Genomic DNA, 13,788 nt, shown 5'->3' with positions numbered 1-13,788 from the left:
AGAGGTATTCTGATGGCACTGGGATATTGCAGCAGGACCTAGCCCCCTGTCACACATCGAAAGTGGTGAAGAAATTAATGACAGAGCAGCAAATACAGGTACTTGATTGGCCAGGGAATTCCCTGGACGTAAATCCCATTGAGAATTTGTGGGCTATATGCAATAGTCACCTCTGTGCTGTAGACTGTACGGCTATGGAGAAGCTCATTCAGGCGCTGATTCAAGTGTGGTACAGGGATCTGAAAATCAACAGTGACTGTTCAAAACTACTAGACTCCATGCCAAACCGTGTTCAAATGCTGCTTAAAAATAGCTGAGGTCATATCCATTACTAATGTATATGTGAGTTTTGTACAATAAACTACATTGTTTGTTTCAATTAATTTGCACAAGGGTATCTTGGCTAGTAGTCACTGATATCCTGATCCTCTATGGGTGGCATCGTGCAGCAGACTTTGTCTCCTATCTAAGCACATTCCTTAAAACATTTGTAGAGAGTCCCTGCCCTTATAGCTGGAGGGCCTTCTCCATATGATTGAGAACCAAACCTGCATACTTTGGTGGTAGAGCCTTCTACTGCAGTGCCATGCTTATGGTACCCTGTTGAATGTGTTTAAGAGGAAAATAGTCATTCAGTGTGTGTGTGTGTGTGTGAGAGAGAGAGAGAGAGAGAGAGAGAGAGAGAGAGAGATCTGGCCAGAGTGTGGCTTGCCACTCTTAATTATTGGCTGAGACTAGCCTTCCTTCCGAGCGGCCTTGTTTCTCTGACTATTATAGACAAATTTCAGTCTACATGGAAACGAGCAGTGGAAAATATAATAGCAATTTTAGGATTCAGTCCACAGATCCTACTCAACATGTTGCATGAACAAGCAAAAAAACAATATTAAACAGCGTGTGGTAGATATAGAATGACAGGTAGACCTAGCCAGGTCCCCCAAATTTTTAATTAGCGAAACTAGAAGATATTTGACTTCCCAAGTGCCATACATAGCTAATCTCGAAATACCAAAAAAAGAAGGGCTTTCACTTTGGCCCGTTGTCAGGCCCTCCCTTCAGCAATTCAGGAAGGCTGTTATAGGAAGATACCTTACGAGGAGAGGAAATGCCCGTGTGGCTCTGGGCAGCAGGAAACAGCGGAGCATGCCCTTCTTCATTGCCAGTAGACATTTGAACTAGGCTTATCCAGCCCGTTTTATATAAGTTTCCTGGGTGTTCAGAACAACATACATCTCCCTATTACTATAGGACGAGAGCCCAGAAGTCACATATTCAGTCACCAGATTTTGTGCTGCCATGATAGATATTCAACGAAGAATGGTCTATGCTACAATTCAATCCTAAACTGAAGGCCCATATTGTTAGATCCGCACTTCTGAAACCCACCCCATATAGCTGTGTTAACCAATCTTTTAATTTTTCTTATAAATTTTTACTCAACCATTGTCTATGCTTAATTAAGTATTCTATGTATATGTTTAAATCTACCTTTGGTTCTTGCTCCTATTTATTTAATAATTATTAGCTTAGATTCATACTGTTATGCTATTTATTTAGATGTTTTGCTTATGCTGGTCTATGACCGTAATAAAGGACTTGACTGGGTATGGAGACTATTCCCCTTCCGAAACAGTGCCCTGGTCCTATATCTTGCCAAGGCTTCTGACTCAGTCCCGATTCTAAGAACACAACCCTTTTGATCCTAATTTGGCCAATCCTGCCCATACCCTGGTATCTGTCAGTTTGATACTCCAAGCATATAGCTCTTCGTTTCAAGAGTTTTGTATGTTATCAAGTATTTCTGGACTTTGGACCAGACACAATTAATGCTTGTGTTGTTCAATAAATCTAGCTATATCTGTTGATCTTAAGCATCAAGAGCATATGTCACACATAAAAAGATCCAGCTGCTGGCACACATTTGGATAGATTTATGGTGCACTGCAGATAGCTCTCTCCTCTGCTTTCTCTTTGCCCAAGACTTTGAGCATGCTTTCCCATTTTATACGCACATAAAAGTTTGTTCTTTAAAAAAGAAATCTGCCTTTAAAATCTTTTCAAAGTGTGTGTAGATATATACATGCACGCGAAATCTTGCAAAATCTTGAAAGTTGGTTTCTAAAACCAGATCAAATAGTTCTGACATTTGCTATCTAGCCTTTAAAAGATGTACTATAGATGGCGTTAGTTTCTTCCCCTGGTTGATTTGCTGTAGATAAAGAGCTAACCTGCACCTGTCGCTATAAACACAAGGAGACCATATTGTGGGAGCCAATGTCCCGGAGAGAAACACATTCCTTTAAATGTTAATCCATTTGGCTTAACTTTTTGTGACTCTTTATTCTTTTAGGAAACCGGGACCTGGCATAAATTGAATTCCTCTGCCACAATCTTTGGAGAGGGAAGGGAAGAGAAACATGCATGTTCCTGGCCTGATCTCTTTACTCAGGCGTTTGTCATGGTATTCTAGCCAGAGAAGAGGCCTGTAGCCGAATATCTGACTAGATGTTTGAAATCAACATGTCAACATCAGCCCCCCATCAGTGCCAGCACATTGGATGTCCATACCCACATCTAAGCCCAGGGAGTGGGTCCATGAGGTCATTATTTTCATCTGGAACAAATGAAACAAGAAAGTTGTCACAGTTCTCAGAGTTCCCTGTGAATAGCAATTAATTTCTAAACCACCCTTAAATACCATAGCACTTGTTTTATTTTATCTGCTTATTTTATTCATTTCATAAAATCCATCCACTGCTTGATTGTAAAACAGGAAGAAAAAACGCAGTCTACAAAAACTGTGAGGGAAATGGGGGGGGGGGGTTGAAACAACTCTCAGCACCTTTAACAAACTACAGCACCCATAATTATTTGGGGGAAGCCATGACTGTTTAAAGTGGTATCATAGTGCTTTAAATGTCTGGTGTGGATGTGGCCTTAAAATCCTCACTGGAGTTAGAAGTCTGCTGTGAAGCCAGAGGCAGGATGGAGGGATGGCCACTAATTTAGATGGCTAAACGAACCACTAGACTTAAGAGGCCGTATGTCACTCAATACCAGATGCTTGTTGGAAGTTTGGTAAATATATTGCAATGGTGTGAAGAAATAAAATTGACTGGTAAGCCTGCCGGTTGAAGGGATAAAGAAAACTTTTATTACTCGTGCCAAACAAAGAGAACCTTAAGTATAGGTTTTTGTTGTTGTTTGGTCATTTAGTCATGTCCGACTCTTCGTGATCCCATGGACCAGAGCACGCCAGGCACTCCTGTCTTCCACTGCCTCCCGCAGTTTGGTCAGACTCATGCTGGTAGCTTCGAGAACACTGTCCAACCATCTCGTCCTCTGTCGTCCCCTTCTCCTTGTGCCCTCCATCTTTCCCAACACCAGGGTCTTTTCCAGGGAGTCTTCTCTTCTCATGAGGTGGCCAAAGTATTGGAGCCTCAGCTTCACAATCTGTCCTTCCAGTGAGCACTCAGAATGGATAGTTTGGATCTTCTTGCAGTCCATGGGACTCTCAAGAGTCTCCTCCAGCATCAGAATTCAAAAACATCAATTCTTCGGTGATCAGCCTTCTTTATGGTCCAGCTTTCACTTCCATACATCACTACTGGGAAAACCATAGCTTTAACTATACGGACCTTGCCAAGTATAGGTTTTACATGTGGCCAAAATAGAGTCAATACACACACACATGTACTAACAAGTACAGAAGTACAGTGGTACCTCGGGTTAAGAACTTAATTCGTTCTAGAGGTCTGTTCTTAACCTGAAACTGTTCTTAACGTGAAGCACCACTTTAGCTAATGGGGCCTCTTGCTGCCGCTGCACGATTTCTGTTCTCATCCTGAAGCAAAGTTCTTAACCCGAGGTAATATTTCTGGGTTAGCGGAGTCTGTAACCTTAAGCGTATGTAACCTGAAGCATAAATAACCCGAGGTACCACTGTAGTTGCTAAAAGAGAAGTGAGGGGGGAGAACAGATTAGCTTTCTATCTGCCACACCCCACTGGTTCAGGTAGTTTATTGCAAACATCGTCCTTTCAGTCCCAGTGTTGCTGAGGAGTAATATTGCCTTCATGCCCAGCTAATGAACTTCCTTCCTAGAGGTATTTGGTTGGCTACCATGGAAAACAGGATACCACACTAGGCTTCCAAGGAACCGCGAGGTTGTCCCCAACATGTAGTTCTTCTACCCCCAGAAAAACTCACCCTGTACCACAGTCTATGCCTGCAAAAGGGAAGGTTTTTTTGACTGTGACGGTCTTGACTCCTTGTGCCAAAGCAACCCAGTGGAAGCTCCCCACCCCCCACCCCTACTTTTTTATTGTCCTGGAGATGAACATGATGAAGAGTTAACCACATGTGAGACAATGATGGCTTGAAAGGGCAGGTAATTAATATCATCTGTCGCAACCTTCTTATCTTGATGGACTGATGTTTAGAGTCGTGACCTGAGGACTGGCGGGAGGCGTGACCCCCACCCCTATAAAACCAAAGGAAGGCCACTGACTCTTGAGCTTCACAAGACAGCTTTGCTCCTTCTGTTGTCACACAAAACAGCTTGATTTGTGCGTGAGCATGAGAGTGAATGATGTTTTGCACCTCCATCTGCTCCAACATTAAGTTCCTTTCAAGTTTCGGCAAATGGGGTGGGAGAAAATGTTTGTGGCACATTTCGTGTCTTAGACTTAGAGGCTTTATTGTCCTAAAAAAATAATAATATTCCTGTCAGGTGATAGAGATTTTTTTTGGAGGGAGGTCCTCACAAACAGACCATTGATTCCAAATAGCTCCCCCCCCCGTTTAATTATTCCTGACATTTTGCCCATCATGTTGTAATGAGCTTCTTCAGAGGAAATTAAAACAGCTTGTCCCTTTGAAAGCGGAGACGGAGCTATTTTTCTGTGTCTTTGTTATCACAACACAAGCTGGTTCCCCACGCCCCCCCCTTCCTCAAAGCATACCTTGCTGTACAATGGAAGCAACATCAAGAATTTGGTTAGACAGCATCAATCACACATTAAAAGAAGTATCTCTTTAAACACATTTGTTCATTTTTAGAGAGAGAAAAAAGCAGGAGATGTGGAAGTTTTAAGGATTTAGAAATGTTCACCCACCCCACCCCCCATTCTCCAACACCCGTGAGGGTCTGTTTTTGAGCGCAGATGTGATGGTGAGGAACTGAACTGCAGATTTTAAGATAATGGCCTAATTGTGAACAAGGAGGCTTGAATTAACTCAATTCATTTGGGAGGTCTTTTGATAATTCCCTATATTAGCTGGGTCTCAAGCATTCTATGGTCCCCTGCTCATTTCAAAATATGTATCCGCCTTTGATCGTTCGACGATGTTAAGGATAAATCACAGATTAATTACTGGCTGCTTTGAGAGGCTCTTTATATAAGTCTAAGGCGGTTTTCTGGGAGCAGTAGTAGAATTTATATTTTAAGTCTGAGCAAATAAAGCCATTTTTAGTTTCAGTGATTATCATAATATCCCTAAACATGGCAGGATGAGAGATCTGGCTGTGTAAGGATACAGGGCGAGGAGCTGGGCAGTTCATTCACTACTGCTTCTATTAAAGACTTGTTGAGATGACCCCCATCAAGAGAACTCAAAGGGTTGGTTTTGCAATATACCACTAACCCAGAAGTAGAGGGGAGAGAGCTACCACTAAAAAGTGAGGAATTATCAAAGAGCCCTCTGGTTTCTGCTGGTTCCCAGAGCCGATCTAGATGTTTACATATTCTGTACTATAAGTTCCTGCAATGTGTTTGTGTGTGTTTAAATGAAGGCAATCTTTGGTGGCTGCAGTCAGGAGTGAGAAAGGAGCAATTGGGAAGGAGGCGCTTAGCTTTTTCCTTGACCGCAGTTTTTCCTCTCTGAATTTTTGGCACTCCCCCCACCCTGCGCTCGGGAGCTCCTTTCCCCCAATCTGTCCCCCGAGGGGGGTGATTATGAGAGAGGGGAGCAATGGCCAGCATGTAAAGAATCCCTTCCCACCAGCAATTTTCTATCCCTAGATTGCAGACTCCAGGGGCTGCATGAAAAATGCTACGATCAGCGTGCCAGACACATTTTGACCTGTCTATCGGGCACTTGCAACCAAGTAAAAATGCCCAGGACCTGAGGTCTCCACCATCTGGAGGTGAATGCCTGGTGATCCTTGGATCTTGACTGTTTTCACACACTAGCAACGCATCCTGTAGAATTCTATCCAGTATATTTTGTCTGCACCATCAGAATAAATTTCAGGAACGCAACAGTTGCATTGAAAAATAGAACTTTCTGTCTGCCTGGCCCCAAAATGGGAAGTAGGCATTCCGTTTTGATGACTCTACCCTGGTTTAAGGAACCATTTTGCACCTAGCTTTTATATCTGATTTTCTATTGTTTGCTTTGATCTCTTTCTACTCTTGGAAGCAATGTGTGTCTGAATACCGGTTGCTAGGAATTGCAGGGAGAGTGTTGTTGTGCTCAGATTCTGCTTGCTTGTTTCTCACAGGCATCTGTTTAGTCACTTTGAGAACAGTGTGCCGGACTAGATGGGCCTTGGGCCTGATCCAGCAGGCTTTTGCTTTCACTGGAACACTCCTACTGTCGCCGCCAGTGAATTTCAAGAGCTTAATGGGGAGGGAGTGTAAGAGGAGCCCACCAGAGGGCACTATGCTGAGGGCCTGCTAAAACATGGAGCTGATCCTGCCATTGCAGCTTTACAGGAAGAGATGTGTGCAGGATGGCTAACATGGTGCCCTTCTGATGGAGATGGAGGTTAATTGGGAGAAAGGGGCAAAGGAGGGCAGATCTCCCAGAGCGCCTGTGCTATAATTTGCAGTCAACTCCTGCTGGGCTGAAGCTTGCAAACGCGCTCTCTCTCTCAAATTAAAGGCACTCTTGCTCACCTGGAGATTCCAGCCTGCCACCTGCCACCTGGAGGGGGCCAGTCAACCGGGAGACTTTGGGTCAGAACTGGAGGTCTGGCAACCCTAAGTGGTGCTTATTCTTTAAGTGCTATTGTCCTTTTCCTGGAGACTTCTCATCAGCTTTTAAACTGAATGACCCTGTACTGTTGGGGCTGAAGAGCCCAGCTCCTCCTTACCTCTCCTGAACAAAATAGCTTTCTTTTCACTTGAAGTGACCAATGTGTTGACAAAAGAGCCTACTTATCTCAGGGTGGCCTAGATAATTTGAGTGTTTGCTAAATCAGCTTGGGCATTCCAACACACACCCCCTTTGTGTTTGATTGTTTATTTGTTTTTGCGTAAAACCGCATGAATTGAACAAATTTGAGCTCCACTCCACATTGTGCATATGCATTGTGGTTCACCAGAGGCGTTGTGAAAAGCGTTTGTAGTTAATATCTTTACAGAAAGCATCTATTGAATCGGAGGGTAATTTGCAAACAAAAATGTAAACCTCATTTGTGTGGGATTTGGGAGTTGCTTATGCAGTGAAATGCTACGCGAATTACCTTACTGCATCTCGAGAAATCATCCTTGCCAGAAAGCATGAGTATGGGGCATCTCAGTCAGCCTTGCACAAGGGAGCAATGGCTAAAAGGCTAGCAACTAAGAGTGGGAGATAAATTTGGCCTAATTCACACTGCTCCGAAGCAATATGCAAACGTTGATGCAGCTGTCATTCAAAATACTAATTTTATTTCAATTTTGCAGTGCTCCCCCCCCACAAATGTACAAAAATGCATATATTTAGGAGCAAGTGTGCATAAATATGGATCACTGAAAATAACACTTGTATTGGGCAAAATTGCTTGTGACAATGTGTATATTATGAGAAATGCACAGTAAAAATGCCAATGAATTTTTGTGCGGGTGTTTTTTCCACACAAACTTTTGGAGAAATGTGGAAAACTGATCTTCAGTAGAAAAAAAGAAGATACCAAAATCATTCATTCATTCATTCATTCATTCATTTATTGCATCGATATCCTCCCTCTTCCCTCCAAGGAGCTCAATACTGTATGGCTTATACACATTTCTCCCTGTCCTCATTCAATCCTCACAACAACCCTGTGAGGTAGTTTAGGTTGAGAGACAGTGACTGGCCCAAGGTCACCCAGGGAAGCTCATGACTTGATGGGCACTAGAATCCTGCTTTCCACCCAGTTCCTAGTCCGATACTCTAACCACTACACCACACTCTCTTGCTAAAAAGAGGGAGAGGTGGGGAAAATATGATAGATATGTAGATAGGAACATAGGAAGCTGCCTTCTGCTCAGTCATACCATTGGTCCATTTAGTTCAGTAATGTCCACACTGACCATGATTTCAGAGAGGGTTTTCTCCCAGCCCTAGCTGGAGATGCCAGGGACAAACAGATGCTGTACCATGGAGCTTTGCAACTCTGTGAGCTCTCTGAGTCAAGGGCGCCTTCTTTCAAGCCTCAATTCAGCTGGAAGAGAAGGTACTGTGATTATCAGGGAAAGACTCTTTGGGTGAATGTGTGCCCCTGGGCACTGTGTTAATGACTCCGGCTGTACAAATAAGAAGCCAAGAATATAATAAAAACACAGCAAACAGCAACAGAAAATATCTATAAAACAATACAAGTCAAGTGAATAGACAGAGACATCTTGAACCTTCGTTTGAAGATGCTAACTGTTGGCACAGGCTCAGTGTCACCTGGAAGGAAGTTCTGTTGCAAAGGATCACTACCCAAATCCATGGGTTTGAAATAGGTGGCCTTAGGATTATAGCTGGCCCTTTTCTAATTCCAAGAGGACAGTCCCCCCCACCCACCCTGCGGAAGTCTTGTAAAGAAGAAGAAGAAGAAGAGTTTGGATTTGATATCCCGCCTTTCACTCCCCTTCAGGAGTCTCAAAGCGGCTAACATTCTCCTTTCCCTTCCTCCCCCACAACAGACACTCTGTGAGGTGAGTGGGGCTGAGAGACTTCAAAGAAGTGTGACTGGCCCAAGGTCACCCAGCAGCTGCATGTGGAGGAGCGGAGACACGAACCCGGTTTCCCAGATTACGTGACTACCGCTCTTAACCACTACACCACACTGGCTCTCAGCTAAGTTAATTTTATCTTGTATAAGCATGGCAAGCTGTAAAATGCAAGCTATCCACAACTAAAAATAGAAAACAGCTGGTGATTGTGAAAGGGTCTGTAAGCACCAAGACAGCTGTAATTACACACAGACACCCACCCACCCACACCCACACCCACACCCCCAACTCTTCACCAGTAAGTGTGGAGAATGTGTATGCCTTTTGCCACCATTTTTATCTGTTTATACAAGACTTTGCAATATGTACTGAGGCCAAGGTATGAAACTATAGCAGTAGAGCTTTTAAAAATGATGCCGTTTCACACAATTTACTAATAAGCCAGATCATGTCTTTTACTAGATGGAGCTATTTCCCCCCACACTTCCAAGATGAAACTTGGAGCATTTTTGTGGATAAAGAAGCTGCAAACAGAAAAATAAATAAAAATAAAGCAATTGTAAGATGTACACTGGGACTTTATAGGCTCAGATTCCCCAATGCTGCTTCCCTTATCCCCAGAGGGCCACTCACAATGGCTCTGGCTCAGTAGCTGCATACACACCATACGTTCAAAGCGCTTGACTTCTCCCAAAGAATCCTGGGAACTGTAGAGCTAGCACCCTTAACAAACTGCAGTTTGCAGCCAAACACACTCCAATAGACGCACACCAGTAACACTCCATTTTTTATAGCTAGGATGACTGCCCACAGCCTCCACCCTTTTCTCTGTTACACACTGCTGATCGGTTTTTAAAAACTAAAGAGTAGGGGGTCTCCCACCAGTGCTGACCAGATCCCGCTTCTGTGGAGTGCGCTTTGCACTCACTGGCCTCCTCTGCTGTGCACTTCGCATCACCTGGTGGCTGGGGGGCAGCAGGCAACGGGGGGGGAGGTGCACAGAGGAGGAGAGGCCACTTTCTGCTTTGCCTCTACAGTGGTTCCTTGGTTTACAAACTTAATCCGTTCCAGAAGTCTGCTCTTAAACCGAAACCATTCTTAAACCGAGGCGCGCTTTCCCTAATGAGGCCTCCCACCGCCGGTGCCCTTCCACCGTTCGGATTCCTTTCTTTTACTGAGGTAAAGTTCGCAAACTGGGACACTACTTCTGGTTTTGCGGAATTCGTAAATCAAATCGTTCGTAAACAGGATTGTTCTTAAACCGAGGTACCACTGTATTGGCAAAATGTCCTGGGCTGGTCCTGGTTTCCACCCCACCCCACCAAATCTACACTGAGATCCTGGTGGGTAAGGGAGGAGGGCTTTAACCCTTTGGCCTCACTGATTCCAGTCCAGAATATGGAGGGCCTCCCCTACCACTAGATAAAGAACCAGTCATACGTGCATGAATGATGGTCACCTAGTTTGGCCCTGAGTGATTCTATTTAGAATCGAGAGCATCGTAGGCTTCCTCTGTACTGTGCATTTAAAGCGATATCAGGGCGCCATCTCTAGGGAGCCCTAGGAGCTCAAGGGCCCCCGACACAACTTCCAGTGCTTCGCAGAGTACTGGAAGTCACGTCCAAGGCATTGCAAAGTCAGGTTCTGAGGCTGCAAGGTGCATGACATCATGGCATGCACGCTGGGCACCCATAACCTGGGGCCCAAGTCAAGGCCCCTGAGCTGTATCAAGCAGTTGTAAATTGGGAATTCTAGTTTGTTAAGGATGCTGAGAGTTGTTACAAGATCCGCATTCCCCTCTGAGAGCTGCAATTCCCAGAGTGGTTTAACAATCAGTTATGATCCTGCCCACAGGGCCCTAATGAGGAAATCAACTGGGCAACGTACAGAGAGGGCTTGACGGGCGTTACTGATTGATTCTGGTTTCTTGTCCAGCCAGTGACATGTTTTGTCCAGAGACTGTTTTCGTGGGTTTGTGTGGTGCCTCCAGTAGAAAAACCGCCTTGGAATTTAGGTCTCTGCCGTTTCTCTGTCTGGTTCGCGTTCCCCCAGTGTTGAATTCCTAATCCCCACAAAAGTAAAGCTGCTGCCTGCTGTAGCTTTCCTTCTCCTCTGTTTTTGTTTCCTAGGGTTACTTTATTATTATTATTAAATGTCATTACTTTTCAAATACATTCATGCTTCTTAAATCACTTCACAGAGGAGCCTTTAAAAAATACAAAAAGAAAGAAAGAAAAGGAACTAGCTGTCTGCTGACACATTTTTCTTTGCTCTTAATGCTGGCTTTTGGGGGGATCCAAACCCTCTGACACAAGGACTTTTTCCAGAACATGGCATTAAAATATGAAGCCAGCAGTTCATGCACACACCTACATGTCTGTGTGCGTGTGCGTGTACACACTCACAGAGTCTAAAAAAGGCTAAAGCTACATTATTTATTAGCAGAACCAAGAAACACTGCAAAGCATTCCCTGTGTTCAGCAAATTGCATCGACTAATGCCATATCCAGTTACCTGTGTGCTGGAGGTACGTCTTGTTGCATTGCCAAGAAAAGCAACCAGTAATACTTCTTAGAATTTTAACTGTAGGATATAAAATCTGCGGTGTGCGCTTGTTCTTGGCACTGACATGAGAGGGAAAACCAGATATAAAATAAATAGAGGGAGCTTATTCTGCGGACACGGCTGTTGTCGTTCACCACAGGCCGACCATTGTTTTTCGCTGTGATGAAAGTTGAAAAGCAGCATCATTAAGTAACAAGGCGTTGCATAATGATTCTGTACGCTGTTTACCCAAAAGGAGGATAGAAGGCCAAATCTTACACAGCGAAGTATTGAACTGTTGCATGGGGAGGCCTATGCTACTTCAGTGTGTAAAATCAGACCCCTGAAAAGTGTGTTTGTAATAACAGAAGGACCTGAGTGGAGGGGAGAAGGCTGGATGAGTTGGGTGAAGGTCCTCTTCATGCTGCCTCTAATCTCAGCTTCCTTTGTTCCTAAATAGGCCAGTGATCTGGTGGAATGTGGCGTGCCACTTTTGTCACCTCCCCCTACTCTACATTATTTTTGGACTATATTTAAGCTTCTCAGCAGGTCCCATTTAGAATTCAAAATGAAAAAAACGTACCCTCCAACATTTCTCCGATGAAAATAGGGATGTCCCATTCCACAACAACAACAACAACAACTGTTGTTATTATTGTTATTGTACTATTTACACTTCATCCACAGCCACACTAGGCAGCTTCCGACATATATAAAAACATAATAAAACATTAAAAATTACAACACTTCCCTTTACAGGGTTGCCTTCAGATGGCTTGGGGGTCGGATAACTCCATACCCTCCAACATTTCTCTGATGAAAATAGGGATGTCCTAAGGAAAAGTGGGATATTCCAGGATCAAATCAGAAACTGAGATGGCTTCTGTAAATCTGGGACTATCCCTGGAAAATAGGGACACTTGGGGAGTCTGAAAAACCCCCAGTTAAAACAGAATACAGTCATGGGAATAGGGTGGACCCTGAAAACACACCTTTCAGGTGTCAAAGGTAAACTGGCGCATCTTCAGCATTTACCAAAAGTGCACCTCTGTGGGGAGGGAGTTCCTCAACTTTGGGGCTGCCACAGACAGTGCCCTCTCCCAAGACCCCAAGACACACACCCCCAAACTTTGGAGGTGGGGCAGCGGTAAGAGCTAACAAGAGGGCCCCCTCTCCTGATCTTAACGTTCATGGGGCTCTATAGAGACGGAGGTGCTCTTTCAGATATTTGGGGCCTAAGTTGTTTAGGGCTTTAAGCACGAATGTGAGCACCTTGAATTGAACCCCGAAGCGAGCTGGCAGGCAATGTCTTTGCTCATGACCTGCCTTCCAAGCTCCCCACAGTCATCTGACTGACCACCGTGAGGAACAGGATACTAAACAACTTTCGTCGAATCTAGCAGGGCTCTCCTTCAGGATAGGTGGTAAACCCTCTGGAAACCCTGCCTTCTCCTTGCGTCAAACGTCACATGGCATCTCTGTTTTTCCAATCCATGTCTGCCCCAGGGGAAAGGGGGCTGATGACTCAGCATTTGTCAAAATGTCTGGTATGAGAGTTTGTTTTATTAACGTGGGTGAAATAATGCTAATGCAGAGGAAAGGCAAAGATGCTTGCCGAAAGGCCCGAAAGTGTCTGTGAGGCTAAGCAAGCGTTCGCCGGGTGAAGAAATGCTGCTAGCTGCTTATGAAAGCAAACTGTTCTTTTGATTTTAAACCTTTCACCTTGCGCCTTTCTTTGAATGATGCCATTCAGAGAATGAAACCTAATCCTCACATAGTTTATCCACGCTCAGTTGCCTGCCAACAAGGCTGCTAACAAAGAGGAAACTACTTCTATATTTGCAGAGTCTCACCATCCAGCACATTCACATCTCTCTCTCTTTCTCTCTCTCTCTTTTGCAATATGGGTTTTGTCATCATTCCACAGGTGAATCCCTGAAGCCCAGGGGACAACAATCCCACCAGCCAGCCCTGAATTACCAGCTTACAAAATGAAGAGCAGGGCCTGATGCTGGAAGACAGTATTAACTTGGAGCTCTTCCAAATGACCAGTTTCTCAAGCATTCAACCCAATTTTGTGTGTGTGTGGAAGATATGCAATGTCTCTGTCAGGGATGAATAAAGACCTTTAGAGGCCCTAAGCACTGAAAGGGTGATGGTGTTCCCCAAATCTAATTCCAAACAAAACACCACTAAACCATAAAATCTGTCCAAACTAGTTCCCAGAGAGGGTAAACCTTGGGTACAGGTGCCACGGGCTGAACCTGCGACTTGGCTCCCAAACCCCTTCCGTGAACAGAAAGTGCTTAGATCCAGTGGAGGTTTCCATGAAC

At 44.3% G+C, this 13,788-nt stretch overlaps 1 long non-coding RNA gene across 1 annotated transcript in view; it reads left to right on the top strand.

Moving 5' to 3' along the window:
- The window catches only part of LOC309537871, a 95,057-nt gene that overhangs the window by 23,603 nt on the left and 57,666 nt on the right, over nucleotides 1-13,788 (top strand). The window lies entirely within an intron of this gene.

Source organism: Podarcis vaucheri (assembly GCF_965113315.1).
Source record: "Podarcis vaucheri genome assembly, chromosome: 7".
In the NCBI taxonomy this organism is placed as follows: domain Eukaryota; kingdom Metazoa; phylum Chordata; class Lepidosauria; order Squamata; family Lacertidae; genus Podarcis; species Podarcis vaucheri.
This window is presented reverse-complemented; position numbering and strand designations above follow the sequence as displayed.